The sequence below is a fragment of the Argiope bruennichi genome, chromosome 9 (genome assembly GCF_947563725.1).
Source record: "Argiope bruennichi chromosome 9, qqArgBrue1.1, whole genome shotgun sequence".
Lineage (NCBI taxonomy): Eukaryota > Metazoa > Arthropoda > Arachnida > Araneae > Araneidae > Argiope > Argiope bruennichi.
In genome coordinates, this window is record NC_079159.1 from 8,083,273 (window position 1) to 8,105,345 (window position 22,073).

The 22,073-nt window shown below is 29.4% G+C and overlaps 1 protein-coding gene across 4 annotated transcripts in view; it reads left to right on the plus strand.

Annotated features, from left to right (window-relative positions):
• The window catches only part of LOC129984176 (delta-like protein B), a 320,381-nt gene that overhangs the window by 4,818 nt on the left and 293,490 nt on the right, over positions 1–22,073 (plus strand). The window contains exon 1 of one of the 4 annotated variants that reach the window (XM_056093981.1): positions 18,422–18,623. The exons of the other annotated variants lie outside the window; for them this stretch is intronic. The gene's annotated coding sequence lies outside the window, so the exon portion shown is untranslated. Of the gene's footprint in view, positions 1–18,421; positions 18,624–22,073 lie in introns of those variants that run through there. 4 annotated transcript variants of the gene reach the window in all.

The following is a 22,073-nucleotide window of genomic DNA, read 5'->3' on the forward strand; positions in this document are numbered from 1 at the left end:
AAATACAACAGAAACAATTAAAAATGATAAATATTATTGAATAAAGTATAAAAAAAATTATACTTTATTCAATACAACAGAAAGAATATAAACTTTTATACCTTATTACATCGAAACAGAAATAATAAAAATGTTACACTTTATTAAATACAACAGAAATAATTACAGTAGACTCCCAATTATCCGCGCCTGCCGCACTAAGTTTTTATTTTGCTTCCAAGCAAAGAGAAAATCCTTCCAAAACAAGAAACAAACACAAATGACTGATTTTTTCAAAAAAATGCAGTTTTACAGTTATGCTTTTGTAATTGCATAATACATTAGAGTATTAAAACAGTACATATGTATTAATTTTTCTGTGTATCCTTGGCGCCTCTCGTAAGTACAAAGCACTTTTCTGTTTTCATTAACAAAATGCATTTTAGGTTAGTTTTGAGTGATATACTAAAATATTAAGCGTTAGTTAAACATTTCCTGCTGTTTATTTTACGTTTTATTGTACATAAAATGATTTTTTAAAGTTAGAATGACTGTTTTTCTCTTTTGCTATACCCGTTTTTACCTTTTTTCGGATTATCCGCGATTTTTGTTATCCGCGGCGGCCGAGCCACCCAATTCCGCGGATAATCGGGAGTGTACTGTATAGGAAATTGAAAAATTACTAATTATTATTATTATGACTTTAATTTTTCGTAAAGGATAAATCTTTTGTTAAATAAATAAAAAAAGATATCTTAGATAAGATTAAAAAAATAATAAGACCTCGTGAATAAAAATTTGCAAAGATAACTCTTTCCTGTTAAATATAAAAAAATAAAGGTCACCCTATTAAAACAACTGAAAGCGCTACATTTTAGATATGCACTTACTTAAATATTTCTCATACATGAAGCATACAGGAAGAAAGTAATGCAACCTTCTAGAAATTCTATCCCGAAATTTTGATGAATCTCGATGTTTCATATCTACCTAAATCCAAAGACACATTTTTGGAACTTTGTCGACAGGATACCAAAAATACGCAACCAGTTTTCTTTGCAGAAATATAATGCACGAGTCGCATCATATTGCTATAGTAAAAGTGAAGGAAAGAAAACTCACACTGATTTATGTTTATTATGGAAATGACATATGTTGCAACTTATGGAAATTCAAAATCAAATTTTCTACTGAATAATATATAAATACTCGTATATACTATAAAACAATATTTTTTGAAGCAGAGCTTACATTTCAAAACTACATGAGATGCGAAAAGGCTCATCATTTGATGTCTTTGAAATAAAATACGAAAGTGACTATTTCGAAAAGATTATAAGCAAAATGTTAATTTACAGAAATCTGAGAAAAGCCACCAAATTCTATGTAATGTTTTAAAAAGACACTTTTGCCCCTCACTGTCGTAATTTAATAATAATTCATAAAAACAGGAAATAGTATCCATTTTAATAAAATAATATTTGTGTATAATAATTTCTCAGAAATTCGGAAATTTATTTTTTACATTATTGCTGATATTGTGCAACTTGAGGGGGGGGGGAACTTGTATAGTATTTTGAATAACTAAAAGCGAAAAACAGGGTATTTCTTTTACTCTCCCCCCACGATTAATCACCAAAAGAAGGTAACTAATGCTAACTATTTGGTGAGATCTGAGAATCTTATGTTGAATGGGGATTGGCGATCTTGGTGTAGTCTGAAAATCCTGAAATAAACCCAATAGCTTGGCGTAATATGCTAAGTAAATCTAGAAATACAAGCCATCTTTGCGAATTCTTAAGTATCATAGATCTTGGCGAAATCTTAACATCTTATATATAATGAAACTTGGTAATCTTGGCGTCATTTGAAAATCACCAAGTAAACTTAGGAAGCCTTAAAAATAAATATGCACTGAAAAATGCTACAATTGTTTTCAGTCTAAATGAGCTACTTTTGTATATTGTAATAACTTTTGCTTCACTTTTACAATAATCGAGAACAGAAAGGTTTTCAAACTTTTAAAGATTATGATCCGCTTTTTAGAAACCAAATTTCTAGTAACCTAATTGAATTTAGAATTCATTTGATTTGAAGTGGATTGAATATTCTCTATAAATGATCAGGATACGTTTTTACAAAAGGAAAAAGAGATCGGGTAATCATCAAATATTTAGTCACTAGATTTTGATGAATTTTAAATGTATTTTAATACCAAACTAAAACCAAAATGAAACAGAGTCAAAATTATATTTGTATATCTTTAAACATAATTCTCAAAAGGAATGAACCTGAGACTCATGAAATTTAGCTTGTTGTCTTCACGCTAAAATTGTATATCTGAATCAAAATTTGAACAAAATTCGTGATAGATAAATCATTTTCTTGTCTATCCGTTTACATCTGGACGCAATAAATAAAATCTCAAAATATCTTACAACATCGAGGAGGCATCATACCCTATATGTTAATAGAGTATGGTTGTGTCTACAAGATTTCCCTTTAGTGTAGAATTTTGAATTAAAGCTATCAATTGGTTGACTACCGTTCCCAGGATTCATGTGTATGTAAATACATCGATGAATTTCAATACTTAATTGTTTTTAATCTTCATCGGTTCGATCTATCCAAAATAATATAAATTACATGAAATACTTAAATTAAAGTGGTAACCGTATCTACTAAAATTGGGTATTGGCGAGTTGGACTAATCTGACTCAAATGACCAATAACTACTAAAATTCTTTGCTATTTAAACGATATGACTTCAAACGATATTTTTGAATGTAAACAAATATGAGCATCGTTCTATAATAAGCAAAAACTGGAATAAAATTATTTCCTTTAAAAAAAAGTTGTATAATGTATTGTGGCGAAACCCATCTTTCCATGCGTAATTCAGTAGTGAAACGAGAACGGAAAATAAATACATCCATTTTTATGCCGATATGATTGAGCACTGAAAACGAAAGCTGCTAATAAAATTGTTGATTAAAATATGAAGATGATTATTTAATGACTATCCAAATGATAGTAAAACAATCTTCTAATAACCGCTATTATTTCTCCATATTACCATTTCTAAAAGAGAGAATAAATTAAACCAAAAAAACTGCATATATCTTTCTTCTTTGTTAATTTTTAGCATCAAATTTCCTATCAAAAATAAACATTGAAAATAATCTTTTAGTAATTAATGTTACATCACTTGCATAAAGATTTTTGTAACTAAATAAATATGTCAAGAAGATTAGAGATTTATAAAATTAGCAAGTTCAAACGCACATATATACACACACACAAAAAAAACAGCTTAAAAGACATGAGTTAGATAAACTATTTGCTTATCTTAGTTTCAAATAAAGGGCAAACATGCATTAAGATAACATTTTTTTTTTTATATTATCTAAAAGCTTTTCATAGAAAGTGCGGATAAAATAGAGACTCATATCAGACAAGTCAAAAAAGAAAGAGACAGTGTAAAAAAAACTTTTTCTGAATGTTTACATGAATTACAGAAACAGATATGGGCAAAGGGATTGTAATAGCAAATGCTTAAAAACAACCAGTTTCCCGACATTAAAAAAAACCCTAGCTGTTACATGATATTTAGAATCAGCTACATACAATTAAAATAAAGAAAAAAAAATCTAAATTTATATGCATTCGCGATTAAAAAGTATTGACATCAGTGATTTACGTTCATAAAATTTTAACTGTAAGCGTAAAATCTGTAAATCTTCAACTAAAAAAGTTTTAATATATATATCGTTTTCAATACGGAAATAGTTCCTTAGATTTAACAATCTACAAATATGAGAAAATATTAAATTAATCATTTGTATTTCAAATTTTAACATTCACAGTTTAAGCAACGCGGGAATGGCATTTGGCATCACGGAAATGCGAAACAAGATGAAATATCACGATACATTTCATGTCCACTAAAAAAACTGACTTCCCCTTAATTTTAGAACAGCAACAATTACAGTTAAAAAAAAGTGGTGTCTTAAATATAAAAAAAGCAACTTTTAGCAACGCAATCAAACTATTTACAACCACATTTAGTAGAAAAATTCGGAGTCGGCTTTTTTGTTTCAAAAATGGAAAAAGAAACAAGTAAAAAAGATGAAATTACAGAGCATCGGGCGATTTAGTACAAAGAGATAACTTGCGAGCTTTAATGCTAAAAATAAAGCCCGCGTTTGTTTGGTTGCTAATTAAAAAATCCTGGCATTGTAAATAGACTGTATGCCTCTCAGGCTGAGGTCGGAAAATTCTGAATGATTTAGAAGTTCATAGACATCGACCAGCACAAAACAGGCGTTTGTTTAGCTGCTGTTAGAAAATTCTGACTTCTCAATAGATTGTATGCCTCTCAAGAAGCCGCGTTCGGAAAGTTCTGAATGATTAATCAGCATCATAGACATTAAGTAACATAAAACATGCGTTTGTTTAGTTGCTATTTACAAAATTCAGACTCTATGCTTCTCATGGAGCCGGATTTGGAAAGTTCATGATGCCGCATTTGGATGATTTTAGTGCTCATAGACATCGACCAATATCTTTACAAACATTACTGATAGTAGATGGGGTGTGATTATTTAAGTGGAGGTCTGGGAAATCCTTCTTGCAATATAATATTGATGAAGAAGGCCTGCTTTTCGCTTAATGGCTTATCAGGACGAACATTTAATACCAGATGAAACAGTCCTCTAGCTTCCGTGATTTTCATTGCAGAACCTTTGACTTCACTTTATTTTGATACTTGTAAGAGCGTGTCACCTGTGTGTTGCAACACGAACTGCAGTCAAATCCTTCTAGATGGGCATCAGGGCAGCAAGAAAAATAATTGAGCGTAGTTACAAAATAATGTCTTATCCTTCAGAGTTTCTTTAATTTAGTTTTAGATGTCATGAATAAAAAAAAATGTGAGCTTCATGAGTCGTGTTTCGGCATTAATGTTTGTAAAATATCTTTCTGCATTAAATCAATAATGACCTACAGTATTGTGACTGGTATCTTGTGCGATATCGGTTGCAAACACAAATCCTAAATGCCGTCTTTAAGTGACATTATAAATATTCTCATCGCAGAATGTATAGCTATTTCACTGCAATTAAGTAATATTTTAAATGACTTTTGTAGTTCTGAAGTTTAGGGGAAGAAGGCATCACAAGGTAAGTGAGTCCCTTATGTGTGCATAAGAATAAAAAGGATTCACAAAGCGAAATAATTTTATTATAAATTGTTTTTAAGCTGAGTAATTACTACCCACTAAATAATTACATCGTACAGTGAAAAGACCTTTCTCCGCTGTCCAAATGAGCCCAAAACTGATTACATAATTACCACCTTATGTTAAAATCCTACATCAAATATTATAAATCATATTGCTGCATTTTTTTAATCATCCCTATGAGATACACAGGAATAAATATGATGATACGTGTTCAGCGATTCTATAAAATGACGTCACTTTCAGCTGGTGTACTAATTTCTCTTCTGGTTTCTTATTTTTAATTAATTATTCTTGCTCCATAAAAGAATCGCGAGAATATCGTTTGGTGTTTCCGAATTTTTTTTTTCTATTTAATTATCGTACTCATAATACCCAAGTAACGTTTATTCTTTAACTACTTTTATATACTTAATAATGATTTTCATAACTTTATATATTTTGCGACTTTATCGGCACTCTTCGAATTGCAAGTATTTCTAGAAAAATTTATAATTTTTATGGAAATATTAGAGTGTAATTTTTAAATCATTGTACTTTTAGTGACAAATCTTTGTACATTATATCCACCTAGATCTTTATGTTTCGAAGTTATAAGGTTATCTTATATGCGGATAGTTGGACAGACAGACTTCCTCAGAAAGGATTTCATTAAAAATTTGATAAAAATCTAAAAAGGTGATGTAAAACCATATACCAAATTTTATTCATCTAGTTCAAGGCGTTTTTGAGTTATCGGGTTCACGGACAGACAGACATGGTTTCAAAAATATATTTTTCTTACTTAGGGAAATCTGAAATTTGGAGATTCTTCAAAACATCGAGGCCAATTTTTTTTGGCAATTACTATGCTTTACTAATTACATATATTTATCCGTTCTGCTTCTGAGTCGTCTTCATCACTTAAAAAGATCTAAATTTAAAACTGGCTTTTCGTACTGAAAAAAAAATGTCGAAAAATGATCAAAATATCGGATAAAAATTTTAATTATAGTACAATGCTAAGAAAAAAATAAAAGGTGTGCCTGATGGTTAGTTATTATAAGAATGTATGCGATTACATATGACAAAACATGAATTGCTAATTCTACATTGAATTGATAAATCAGGAGAACTTTCTTAAATGCGCATAATTCTTTTTACCAAGTGTCATTATTTAAAGAAGGATAATGGATTCTGTTAACTTAAGATGAATGAGAATTTTTTATATCATAATATCTAAGTCAGAAACGAGCATTATTTCTCACACGAAATCCGTCCTAAATGAGCAATATCCACGTAACTGCAAAGCTAACTTTTAAGTGAGAGCGAAAATGAAAGAAGATAGATTAGGCATGAAACACTCATGCTGAAAAAAAGGAAAGGGAAAAAAGGAATATTAAATATGCTCATCTTTATTTCTCGATCAGGAATTAGTTGTTGAGCATCTCACAAGGTGTCTACACAATACAGGCCGAATGGCATTAAGAAAATCTGTCATTATTTCTTTTTCGCAACCTAATAGTACAAAGATACTGCTAGGATTTTACAATATTGTTCGACATACTAAATGCTCATAATATGAAGATATCGTAACAATACAGTTGAGTATCATGTTCTAATTACTGATCATCGAAAAAAATCACAACAAAATAAAGCGAACCAAAATATTCGTCCACTTTTTGTCTGCAATGAAGAATTATTTATCGAATAAGAAAATCTATTCGCATTCACTTTTGCTGTGAGAGTACTATTTATCAAAAATCGAGAGTGGTGCGTCGTATTATGTCAAACAATAACATCTTTTACTCATCCTTTTCTCAATGAAGTACTAATAATCGAATTCGAAAATGCCATAGTGATAATTTTTTTTTTAATCTTACGAGAAAAGAGAAAGTCTGCTGATATTTACTTTCTTAAACGAAATACAACTGAGCTTCTTCATTTCAACTTAAAGATTCCTGGAGGGAAAAAAATCAATATTGTTACGGAAATTCTGGGGCTCTTTGCGATTTGTTGGTCGATGAAATAAAGAGTGCTTTAGTAACGAACGATGGCTTTTATTAACACCAAGATAAGAATACAGGGAGAGCAAATATACAGCCAAGGCGAACATAGGCAACATACTACAAAAAAAGTAATAATCAGTAGTAATAACAACTACAGCACACAAAGCGACCAGACAGAATTCAGCAGGAGGAGGGAATCTGCGTAACTAGGCTCAAAAGTCTCTCCAAACGTCTGCAATTCCCCACTGTCTCCTCACTTTAGCTGTATCCGTCGACTCACTATTACACGACTAGCTACTCCACACACGAATTTATGCTGCTTCTACAAGAAATTACAGGACTCATCACACAGCTCAATTCAGTAATCGCTTGAGCTCCACTCCACGCTTGCGCTTCCCTGGACTGATCCAACTATTCCGGCTTTGCTTCGCTATCCTCTCGACAACTCTATACATTTCGGTTTAAAACTGCCAGCCTTTTATAGTTCCTGGAGGCGGACAGAGAAGGTTCCGGAAGAATCAGGCATATCTTGGTTCCTATTGGCTCAATCGCTAAAATTCTGGAAGTTTCCAGTATTATCTTTTTTATCGCCAAAGTCACCAAACGTTCGCCAAGTGTGTTGCCAAGCGCTATGATTACTGATTTGGCACACGTTGAGCATCCAACAGAGGTGATCGTAAAACGGTCTTTCCAGTGATTGAACTAACCGTGTTAGGAAGAAACATTACAGATTTGTAACAATATATAGAAATTTCGATATACAGAAATTTCAATTCGAAAAATACATATTGCAAATTTTGTATTATTTTCTTATTAAGAATAGTTTTACATAAATTATTTGTTCAAGGTTAAGGAAGATTTCAAAGAATTAATTCATCAAATTAATTTATCTATAAAATGTGAAAACATAATAAAGATTTCTTGGATTTTTTATATATGTCTTGTCAAAATTTTGCCCTTTTTCACCATTTTTTAAATTTTTTTTTAATTCGCTTTTAGCATCTTACACTAAGCTGGACCTCTTTTCCACATTTGAAGATCTCTAGTTTCATACCATATTCACTATAAGAAATTTCAAGCTAATCGAAAGTAAAACGATCGCTCCACGCTTGGAAAGTAACAATTATTATAAAAGCTAAGAATAATATATAATTTTCCGGTAAGTGCGCATCGTAAGCGATTTCCAAACTTTCGAAAACTTTTATTGCAGTGAATTGACGAAACTGCTGTTTCTTTATTATTTAATAAATATATCATTTTTCTTTTTCGTATATTTAGTACAAGAAAGTACTATAATCCTCAAAAAATTCTAACTGGAGATTTTCACGATTCGCTGTGTTTCAGACCACCCTGAGTTCGAAATACATTTTGGGAAAATGCCTGTCTCTCTGTCCATCTTTGACCTAAAAGGAAGAAATTTGGTATACGGTCTTTACACCAAATGTGTAGCTTTCTATTAAATATTGTGCAAAATCCACTCTGAGGAAGTATGTCTGTCCGGTTGTTCGAATATAAGTTAGCACGATTACTATAAAACGAATAGAGCTAAATGAATAATAAAATTAGGTACGCAGATTTAGTACCTATAGTATAGACACCTATCAAAATTTTGAGCGAAATCCAATAAAGGGTTGACCGTCTGTCGGTCTGTACTTTCAGAAACATGTAAGCGCGGCAACTCAAAAACGCAGTGACTTAAATATATCAAATTTGGTATGGGATTTTGTGACAGCAATTGTGTTTGTGCGTCAATTTTTTGTTTCATTTGGTTAGGGAAAATACGTCTAAAGTGCTAATTTAGTTTTCGAATATGTCAGCATGTCAGGGATTAATCAGAAAAAAAAAACCTAGCCAAGGATCACATGATAGATTCAGTAAAAATGCTATTCACTTCCAAAATTAATACTTTGCAACTATTGTACGCCAATGCCATGGGAGGTATTCTCTGGGATGACATCATTACAAGAGCGTATGCGAGAAAGTTTTCGATAGGCCGCTTTCTTTGGTTTACAAACGAAATCAGAGATGTCTTCTTGACTGTAATAGTTGTTCATAATTTTAATGCGAAATTTGTTCTATGTTTGAATATGTTATTCGATATTGAATAACAATTTTTCTATTGAAAATCCAAAATTCCTGAAAACAGTTCAATTTATAGAGATTTCTGATTTATAGAAATTGCATAATTGGAAGTTTCGCTCTATCTATATGTGTAAAATTAAAAGTCTTTTTGTTTGCTGAAACCTTTTAGAATTCCATGTCTTGACAGAATCGAACAAAATTTGACACATATGTCTAGAAGGACTGACTATGATACTAAAATATTGTTCTCTTCTCCCTAAATAGAAAGGACGAAATAAGAGTTGAATGAGTTTTCACTTCCTATCATGACTTCATAACATATAATTGCACAAAAAAAAAAAAAAAAAAAAAAACTTATCTTAAAATTTAAAACTTAACGATTAACACGATTTATAATAAGTAACAGCCGATTATGCATGTTTTCCTTTAAAATATTTAGCTTGTTTTAGTGTGTATCTAGTATTTAAGAAACTAAAATTATTTCCACAATAAATAGGTAATTAAATAAACAATACTATAATTTTATAAGAAATATAGTTTTTTTTCCTACCTGCGATTTGGTATTGTTAGGTATTCAGTAGAATATACGTTGCTTTCTTCTCCATGAAATTATTTATTAAAACTTATTTCAATTTTGTAATTATTGGAATTCTGTTTTGTGTAATGGTTGAGCCCCGTTCCGAAATTCCGTGCGCGTCTTGTGTCTGGCACATTTTGCCCTCTTTCCCCTCTCTTGTTGTTTTCCTGGGTTCTTTGATGTCTGTACATTTTACCGACAATTTGCGGAAAGTGAACAGGTGGGGGTGGTCCTAAAATGTGTCAGATGACAGATTTACGACATAACCGTAAAGGAAAAGGTTGTTGAAACGGGGCTTTAAGAGATATGCGTACATTATAACATCAAATATTAAAAAAAGGAGTATTATTTTTAATAGGAGGCTCTTTTTGGTTTTCTGCTTTTAAAATTGGTATTTTTTTAAAATTAGAATTAAATCTCTTAATGTCAAACATCCTCTTTTCCTTGCGACCAAATATACATTGCTAAGTTTTAGAGTGGGATCTCCAGAAAAGTTTTAAATTTATGTGATAAATGGTGAGATTAAGAGCGTTGGCCGATATCTTTAATATACTATATTTTAACTTGTTTACAAAGAGTTGCTTAAAAATTTCAATCAGCTATGATAAATGAAAAGAGTATTCTAACTTCACTCTGCTTTTACAATTAATAATCTAAACGAGGCATATGTTATCAATAGTTAAGCAACCCTAACTTATCCAAAATGTCATTTTGGGTCAGAATCCACAGTTTAAAAAGCTCTTTACTTAGTATTTATTATATCCATGCTTTTAGTAAAAAACTCTCCAAAAAACTCTTTTGTCCTTATCAGTTTTATTTGTAAAAGGGAACAGCGATATAATTCCTCGCGTGGCAGCTGTTTTTTTTTTATTTTATTTTATTCCTTTAGATGTTTTAAGAGCAAAGGTAAACAAAAAGCATTGCGCAACATGTATCAAGAGATGAATAGATATATTTTAAAATATGACGCATGAGCATCTTGGTCTCTGAAAATTCGTGTATTTGAAATAAAAAATATCTTTAGCTTTTAAAATACCCACTTTTTATATCTATTCATCTCTTGATACATGTTGCGCAATATATAATTTTATAATTGATTTTTCACTTTCTTCCTGAGGATTATTTTTTAAAATTTTATCACTAGTGCGTTCTCGACAGCAACGCGAGCTTTTGATATTTTAAAAACTTAAAAATTTATTATTAAATTACAGATTTAATAAATTAAGTTTTGATTATATACGCGTGGTGCCATATAATGATGAATTCGGGAAAAATTTATTTTTAATAATTAAAATTAATTTAAATCATCAATTTTTAATTTAATATTTAAATTTATATGATTGATTAATTACATATTAAATTAATATCAATTATATAACTAATGAATATAAATGAAATATAACTAATAAATATAAATGAAATATAACTAATGAATATAAATGAAATATAACTAATGAATATAAATGAAATATAATTAATGAATATGAATATAAATATAATTTAACTAATGAATATAAATGAAATATAATTAATGAATATGAATATAAATATAATTTAACTAATGAATACAACTATGTAATAAATTTTACTTTTCTATTTACTGTTACAACAGATGACTTTTAAAAGCAACAAGAGACTTTTCTATTTCTCTGCATTATTTCTCGATAGATCAGCTAACTTAAAGAACTGTAAAGGATACGTAGAGGTGAAGTTTTCATTTCCAATTACTAAAAATTCTTACTATTAAAAGTTTATAAAAATAATTCAAATTAAATGTATAAATATCTTGATTTTGTACTGAAAATTTTTCCAGAGCTATAGCTGCATAGAAGTTACAGGCTGAAAAGGAATTTGAATTCCTAACTTCGACTGCTTTTTAACTTAAGCCTATGCCAATTCATTACAGTTTCATCACATGTATTCTCTTTCCACCGTCCTTATGGTTTCAACTTATATAAAATAGATGGCAGAAATTCTCTTTTTATTATTTATTTTTGATTTATTTGACCACGGGAGTCATATTTTGTAGAAGAGTGATAAATTAATGTCTGTTTACATCATGCTATAAGAGCAAAGTGACCGAAATATTTCCCTTCAGCGATTTTACTATGATATTCTGATAGGGATTTCTTTGACACGGGTCGATTTAAGCAAAGAAATATCTTAGGTGGTTTTTTTTAAAGATGTGCAGGTGTTAAGGATTTTTAGTCCTTCGTTCCTGGCGTGAGAACGACGGAATCAACAATTTTGTTAAGTGCGCTTCAGAAATAATTAAATAAAAAGGGAAACTGGACCAGGAAATAAAACATTTTAGAATGTAGATGATATGGGCTAAATTAAGATAAAAATTAGGCATTTAATTAAGTTTTAAATTAAATTTTAAAATATCATTGCATACATACGTACACACACACACAAACATATATATATATATATATATATATATATATATATATATATATATATATATATATATATATATATATATATATATATATATATATATATATAGATGGATAGATATTCAATTGAAAATATTTAATTGATTAAGACATTGATAATAAATATATTTGACCATACTTTTTACATAATATATTCTTATTTAAAAATATTCAAGAAAGTTCAAAGAGCGTTATAAAATCCTTTCCTTTCAATACAACAATCTGTGTTTAATAAATTTTTTTGAAGTTGTTTAACACAATTTTTTTCAGCAGTAAGTTACCACTTCTGTAATTTAAAACAGTCGCAAAACTTATAATAAGCAAACATATATTTCAGACACGCAGGCATTATTATTAAACATAGCAACACTCGCGGAAGACATCAGACTGCAAAGCGTTATCACATACAAAACGGCGCTAAACGAAGGTAAAATAATTCCGAAGACATACATCAAGGGAAGAAATCCGCTGCTTTCACACGATTCCAAGGAAAATCGACGTTTTTCATAATTGCGCAAAGAACAAAAATGATACATCATCCAGGATCCAAATATATCTCCCTGGAAAGAAGATTTATACCATTTTCTCACGCTACAATACGCCAAGCTTGCCGATGAGCAGAGTAAAGCTGTCCGTTTCTTGAGAATGTATTACAACAGAATTCAGGCCGGAGTCTACGGAAGTTGTTACTTACCTGATAAAATTTCAGATTCTGAAAAACAAAGGTATGGCCTTTTTTTAAGTATAAGTCTTCCATTTGCATATCTTTCAGGTAACGGGTGATAATTACATAGAAACTTTTTTCGAAGTTTAATCTAAATTCAAAGAAATGATTTGGTTTCCTGAAATAACTTATATAATATGAATGTATTGGCACCTCTGTGAGGCAGCTGGTGAATGAGGGGGAGTCAGTTTACAATCGTATCCTGCGATTCGATCTCTTGGACTTGGTTTGAATTGGTGTTCAATCCAACAATACAACAACTTATGTAATATTTCATTTAATGCTTTTAATACGTTTTTAGGATAAGTCAGGATGTCAGATTAAATCTGTTATAAACAAAAACATAAAAGCCGTTTGTCAAATATTCTTAACAATGGTGAATATTTTAATTTCTCAAATATAAAGACATACAACTAATATCTCAGAAAAAATTCACCTCGATATTTTGATGTGTTTTTTGATTTTGATCAATGCATCTTTCGATGAATCAATAGAAATTTGAAAGCTCCTTGAGTAAAAAAATAAATAAATAAATAAAAAAATTATAAATAATGTCTATCTGTAACGTGGTTTTAATGAGTAAATTATTGATTAATTTTGAATTCCAGAAAAAAAATCCGTCAAAAAAATTTTTTTTGTCTGATTGTCCATGTGTATATGAGCTAGATAAATCAAAAAATGAGGTTACATATATGAAATTTGGCACAAGATTTTATCTCTACGACTGTGATCAGGTGCCAAATTTTAGATAAAATCTGATTTCTTGATAACCATTATTCTTTTGTTCTGCCTATTGATCTGAATGCCAAATAAAATTAGATTCATACAAACAATAGAAACACAACAATCTTCGAAAATATAATTTAACATACGATTTTAACACTCAAATAATAGATACATTTCAAATTTTGGATCTGATTGATCAGGAGAAAAATAATCTTTTCAAAATTGTCTACTCGTTTCATTTTACTATATGGTAAAATTAAACACAAAATGCACTTTCTTCTTTTTTTACTTGAAAATCGAAGCGAGCTTGTTTTTGTTGCTTCCATAAGCATTTCAAAATACAATTAAAAATACCACTTGGATGCGAGATAAATTAGAAATAGGAATGTTAATTTTTGAAAATGCATTAATATTGAAAAATGGGTCTAGTTAAAAAAATTCTTTTAATTATAAACGTTATTTAATTTATTGACAGTAATTTTCAATCATTTATCTGGACCATTTCGCTTCAAAAGCAACAGTAGTTTTCAGTATATTTACCGCTGAATTCCATTAATAATATATACAGTGTACATTCGAATCCTGGACTAATATCTTATTTTCTAAATCATTAGAAATAGGTGTGTTTTTTATATATTTATATATTAATATATTTTACATTGGTTGAATCTATAAATATATTTTTAAAAAAATACAAAATAGGAATTCATTTTAATATATTCTTTACATACTCAATTATACACAAAGTAAAAGATCTACTCATGTGACTAAAACTGGCTGAGTTATGAAGCTTTGAATTTCATTATTTAAGGCCAAAAGAGGAGCATCATGTATCAATAAGCAAATTTTCCTAGAGGATGCCGTTGAAAAGGTCTGAAACAATCCTAAGTAGTAATATTCAAAACTTCATGACTTGCTCAACTTCAATCACAGAAGAGTGGAGTTTTAAAAACAATATTAGTGTGCCAAAATTATTTTATTAAGTATGACTAATAGGAAGAAAAAATTATATAAAAATTTAGATTTCCTAAATTTTTTTAACTGTGCATTTGTTGGTTCAAATAACATACACCATTTACAGCATTCTTTTTGCAGTTGGAAGTCTGACGTTTTAGAAATTAGCTAATGGATCACAATTATAGTAAGCATCTTATATAAAGAGAACATATGTCTATCTGATAATAATTCTTATTTTAATTGCATTTATACTTTTGCTTTAGCATTCACAAACATATTGATCCGAGTTGAAAACGTGGACAAACAATAGCTGAAACAGGAAACACAATAAAAGAATTTCTGTCAGAATTCAGCCCAAAACATGTTCACATGAAATAAAAGTCATTTTCAGATATATATGCTTCAATCCAACTGAAACACAAAATCCCACAACAACAACTAAAAAAATAATAATAAATAAAGCTTTGAATTCGGGAGAATAAATCTGACAAAATGTGTGGGAAAGAGAGAATCCAATAGAACCGCAAAAACAGATTCATGTTTCCATTATTTAGTACGGTTCATTGTTTCGTATTGGATAATGGGAAGGTTGGGAGGAGGGGGGAGATGGCAGCTGTGACTAGCCGCGGGGTGGGGCAGACAACATTATGCGATAGTTGATTTAATAACTAGACAATAAAGCTGGTAGTAAGGGGACAATTCGGTTGGTAACACCTGCCAGGGACAGCGGAAAATTAATCAGTGCTTTAATGGAATTGCATATGAATGCATTGATTGAATAATGGTAGATCAGTTTTACATGCTTATAGGATGGAGGACCTATGGAGATCTGTGGTTCTATTATTCTAAAAGGCATCTGCAAATATGTTGGATTGGTTTACCAAAATATGATACTCTCTCTACTTTTAATATTTTAGTAATTTTTCTTTAAAGAAACATTATTTGTTTGTGTGATGCTCTTTATGTGATGTGTTTTGAGAGTCATATACAATTTGAAATAGATATTTGTTTACAAATGTGATCGAAAAAAATTTAATCTTTTCAAATCTTGATGCATCGAGTTCGCTACTTATAGAAGGGAAGATCTTTAAGGCTTTTGCATATTCTAAATGACATTTGTAATTAATTATGCCATAACTGAGATATCTAAAGACTTCGATTGATTCCGCTTATTTTTAATATTTAAGTAATGGTTCTTCGCTGAAACATTATCCATTTATATAATGTACAAGCCGACGTATGTTTGTAAATGGCATTAACCGTTACTTTACATTTATTGTTAAAAAAACGTATACAGAAAAAGGAAACATATTTTTTGGCACTTGTGTATCAACCGTTTGCCAGGAATTAATTGTCAAGGATCGCACACCAACAAGTGGTAGACTCACGCCAAAGATCAATCGTTCGTAACTGTTGTCCACCAATGGCATGCGGTTAATATATAAGTACTGGCTCTCTTTACTATATACTACAAAATACATAACTCTTTTACGTGGGAATCTGAAAGAAAAATTCTGAGGAACAAAGCAAAGAACGCCTTTCATAGTTTGAAATATTAACCTTTGGAATTAATTTAGTATATTTACCGCATCTGTCGTGTGGTCGTTGTGTTTTGGCGCGTTTTCCCCAACCGATTGAAACCGAAATTTGATACAAAAATACAATTAGCGTGACAAAAATCACATGCCAAGTTTATATATTTCCGCCATTGCGTTTCTTTTTCTGTTATCACATTTCTGTGAAGACACAGACCGACAGACATTTAATCCCTTATTACATTTGACTCAAAATTTGATAGGCGTCTACACTATAGATGCTAAATCTGTGCACAAAATTTTATACATTTAGATTTTGTAATTATCGTCTTCATTTATATTCGAGTTGCACGAAAGATTGACTTCCTCTGAATGGAGTTTGCTCCAAATTTGATAGAAATCGACGAATATATTGCAAAGACCATATAACAAATTTCATTCAACAAGCTGAAAGCGTTTTTGAATTGTCTTTATCACAGACAGGTAGAGAAGCAGTAAGACACAATGTCAAAAATGTGTTTTCAGAACTCAGGGTGGTGTAAAAAGCGGAAATTCGCCAAAATGGGGTATTCGAGGTTTTGATGATTACAATAATTTTTTATACTTCGTATACGAGAAAATAAAACAACAACAATAATAATAAAAGTTTCAATGTTACAAAACAAATCAATTGTTATATTAATGTCTAGCCTTCGGAACTGACAATGTCAGCTGCAATTAGTTTCCAAGAATTCTCACAATAAAAAGAAAAGTGACCTTGACATTTGCTGATTTGATCACCATGCAAATGGCACACGAAAATGTCGAATTTTCATTGGATTTAAATCTAACATACATCTTTGGTACCGGAGGAGTTAATGTGTTACAAGAACAACGAAGTCTTAATTGAAGAAGCCAATGCATGGGGCTCCATTTTGTTTTTTCAAAGACTTTCAGATTCTTAATAGTTCATTAAAGAAAGATTTTTGAATTTTTTGCCTTTTATTTTCTAATACTCTTACCTCCCCCCCCCAATATATGTACCATTCTTTTGAAAAGGTAGAATTAGTTTTTGAGATTATGTTAAGAGTTTCAAAAATGATTTGGAACGGAAGGAGCAGAAAATAAAAAAATTAAGATTTATTTTAAAATAACTTTTTAATAGAAAATAATTAATATTAATTTTTAAAAATTAGAAACAAGTATTATATCCGAAATGTAGAGCCTTGATAAAGAACAATGATGGAAAAAGTCAAACAAAAAATTAATATCGTTGGAATTTTTTTTTAAGTTATTGAACTTTTCTTTCTTTTGAATAATGCAAATTTCAAAAAGAAAGATAAATTTTTTTATTTCATCAAAAGAGAGAGAGAGAGAGAAACGTAATTATACTCAGCATTATTCCCGACTAAATATATGAAATCATTTTGAAAGAAAAGCATTTCTTATGGTATGAAATAAATAGATTAAAAAGTAAGTATAATTGAAAAAAGCTATATTAAAATTATTTTAAGTAATTTTTTTTCAGTTTAATTACAAAAAATAAATTTTTAAATTAAAGCAAAAATTGCTTCTAAATATTAAAAAGGATTAACTTTATTTTTTCTTTAGCATTAAGATTCTTTAGCATTAAAATCACAAAAATGAAACTCATTATTTCGAAATTGTGAAAAATTTCTTCAAAAAGAAGAATTTTTTTAACCAGTTATCATTACCTAATTCATTTGAAAGAGTTATAAAAAAAGGTATATTATACAATTGCGAAGACATCACCATCTGCCAGTAATTTATTTGAAACTTAATCTTACTGTTTATAATGTGAAAGTTAAAAAAAAATGATCCAGTATTCCAAACTCGATTTGTTTCCAAAAATCGTTTGCTTTTAAGAAAATCGTTCCGCGAAGGAAGCGAAGATGAACGAGGCGGAACCGGAAGGGTAAGTCAGCTTCAGCGAACGGAGGCGAAATCTCTAAATATAAAACCCCTTTTCTCTTCAAAATATTTTTTTTTTCTCTAATAAAGAAAAACATATTAAATAATGCATAGCATGTGTACAATTAATAATTTGGCGCCTCAGCTGGCGACATTTCAACGGCTCGTTGGCGTTCCATCCGGGCAATTAGCTGGAATATCGCCAGCTGAGATTTCTCTAAAGTCACTCAGAAGTGAAAAAAATGACCTCAGTGGAGTGAATAAGCTAAAAGAGTGGTTATTAGAACACCTTAAACGGTATGGTTACCATGGATACCGCGATCAGATGTGAAGGTAGACAATATTCTTCGCAATTGATCTTCGCGTGTTCTTTTTCCCTGTGATCCAAATTGTTCCACAGCAGGAAAAAAAAAATATTTGGATACCTTATTTGAAAAGAGAAACGTGGATGTTTTTTGCTTGAGGTAAATATAGAACATCATTTTTTCCTTCCAAGGATTGAGTAATTGTCCTCTTTTTTTTTTTAACATCAATATGAATTTGAAAATGAATCTTTGTTATTATTAAGTTTAAATACAAAGGAAAATCGCATGCAAAAGCGTTATAAAATTTGAATGACAATAAAATAAAATTTCATTTTTATTTTGATAATTGTTTTTTATTATTCTAAGATAATATTGTATATATTTGATAACTAATTAAATCTTTTTCTATTATACTTTTTTTAATTTGATGAAATTCGTTTTGTTGCATGTTTCAGTGTCATATTTCTTGCTTAATTCAATGTCATACCATTGAATCGATACTTGAAATGAACAATTAATTTTATTTATTAATGAGGTTTCGTCCATATGTGTCTGAATTTTTTTATTTTACAAATTGAATTCGATTCAAATTTTTAAAATGCCTCTACAGAAGCATCCTAATTGGATGGCTATCATGTTTAATTGCATGGAAAAAAGTTACCATTATTTTTTATTAATACTTTAATTATTGAATATTGAAAATTAGTAAATATGTACAAATACTGCTATATTATTAAATTTTTCAGCTAAAATTTTACTTTGTTATTAAATTTTCTAAACAGGAAAAGAGTCTTTTATGCGAAGTTGATTTATTGATTGATCTAATTATAACCAAAAAAGGAAGAAAACTGATTAATATTCCTACAAATATGGCTCATGAAAATTTTTTAATGTTTTTTTCACCATAAACTTATGTAGTTTGATTGGTATTTTTATCAGTAACATCAATATTTTTTCTTTTAAATGTTCTGGATGTCTATTAATTTTTATGTTGTGTCTTAAATTTGAAAATGAAAGACCTTTAAGAGAAACTGCCAAGATTGATTTCAATGAAAATTATTAATGAAATTCAAAATCTTGTATAAAGAGTTTATAAACAACTTTAAAAATTAAACTTCTCAAATTTCAAAAACCTAAAAAAACTATGTAACATATTAATTATATGAATTCCATAAACTAAAAAGCATACTTTTTTACTAACAATAAAGGAGAGTGAATGCATTGTGCACGCGCGCGTGTGTATATTAGTCACTCTACAAAACGGACCGTTTGACCTAGATCTACCAAATTTGGCACAAATATATTTTAGAGGACAGAAATGTGCACTCAAGAGCGATTGTTTTGAAATTTAATACGATTTGTAATTAATTAAAAATGTAATGGGATTTTTGGAGTTTTTAAGAGATGACTCTGGAAAATATCATTGCTCAAAATTGATTTTCACACTTTTCTAAAATTTCAAAACTTTTCTTTTTTATGATATCAATTTAATTTCTTCAAAAAAATTTCCAACTTTATGGTAATTTTTTTAAAAAAATTGCGCTTTATTTTCAACAATAAAACCCATTTTTAAAAGAAAAATTTAAATAACTTCCATTATTTCATTAAATATTTATTTCGAGGAATTCTCTTTCAGTATCTAGAATGAGAAAAAATAGACTCTGTTTATTACTTGCACAGTTTATATCAAGAATCAGAAAAGGAAATTACATTACAGAAAAAAATAACGTTCAAAATGTGATAGATTATCCAAACACTTAAGAATTTAATGGCATAATGATGTTATGAGGATTCCATTAGGAATGTCCATTAAAAGTCAAAGCAGTTGTCACAGTTTTGATGCTTAAAATATTTTGTTGGCGCAATTGTGAAGATAATCGCGAGAGACCATTATAGTTTTAAACATTCCCCAGTTGTTACAATAAATTTAATATTATCATTTTTATTTTAACAAATTAGAAAAAAAAAAACCCTTTTATTATCTTTCGTGTTTTGAAAATTATTTCAGTTTTTTTTTCTTTCCATATTTTTATTATTATTCCATGACAACATAGTCCTTTTAATATTCTCTAATTATATTGATGAGTTTAAAAATTTTATTTTTTATTTTAATGAAAAAGAAAAATTATTTTTATTCTCCTACAGATATTGAATTTTTTTTTTTTTTTTTGCACAACCTTTTGCTATTCCACGAAAGCATATAATTTAAATTTCTCCAGTATCTTTCAATAAAATAAAAACTGTCATCTTATTTCCATCGAAGTAATTAACTTGTACAAATATGCATATTAAAATACATAGGCATATTCATATAAATGTGAATTTCTAGTCTTTTTAGCTACCTTTTTCAGTGTCTGCACTTCTGCGGATTTTGAAAATTGTTGACTTTTTAACGAATTCTTTATCTCAGAAAAAAAGTCACATGGGACGAGATCTGGGAAATAGCGTGGCTGTAGACGTAGTGATATGACACAGTTTGGCAGATAATTTATCAACAGAGGAGACCTATTAATCGTCACTACTCTGAATTGACCTCTCTCGCAAAGGAAAATTTTAAATGCTTGCGATCTGAGGCTATGCGCATGAACTATGAGTATTTGAACTGAGTGAAGCTGTTTCTGATTAAGCAGTCACATGATGGTCATTGCTTGCTCAGAGGGAAACGGCACTCTTTCTTCACAGTGAGGAAATATTTTAAATGTTTTTAGATATTTTTTAAACATGGATTAGGATTTTTAAGATAATTAGGATTTAAACATGGATTTTTAACACTTTAACTTATATCAGTAGTAGAATAGATATAAGTTTATCTGGATGGATAAATTTTTGGATAAATAGTTTTTATGAATAGTTTCGATTAGAAATCCATGATTCCTTAAAAAGAACGAACTTTTTGAACTTAACTTTGAAATTGAGTAACTATTTTATCAATTCCTATCGATATAATCTTACCACAAGATGCGATTCGTTATCACTTATTCAATTTTCTTGCATACGAGCGGTCTACTGAGGGAAGATAATATCGTATCGTCCGAGAATTAGAAGCCCATATACTGTTAAACTCTTACCCATATACTCTTATACTCTTACAGTTTTATATGAAATAAAGTTTTTGTTATTACTATTATGGAAAACTCTCTGTAGGCTGCCAGTTTTGATTATGTATTTATCTTTAAAATAGATTAAATTATAGATTTTGATTCATGTATTTAAACTTAGAGATTTCTATTTTATTTTTACTTTCTTGTATGCGTATAGGTAAGTAAAGAGAGAAGGAGAGAGAGAATTGTTACGGCCAAAGAATTCAGTTTCGAGATTTTAATGAAATTTCAAGTTTCAAATCTACCTTTGTTCGAATAATATATTTTAAGTATTATGTTGAATAGAATAACTCAAAAGGACATTGAGCTAGAGCGATGAAACTTTGTATATAGTTTTAACATCAAATTTCCAAATTTCTTTCAAAATTGGGGGAAAAAATTTGGTTAAAGAATGTCTGTGTGATGTGAGCTTGATAGCACATAATTGCAAAGGGCTATATGAGAGAAATATTAGTATGCAGATTTATAATCAGAATTGTATTTCAATATTAAATTTTGGACAAAATCT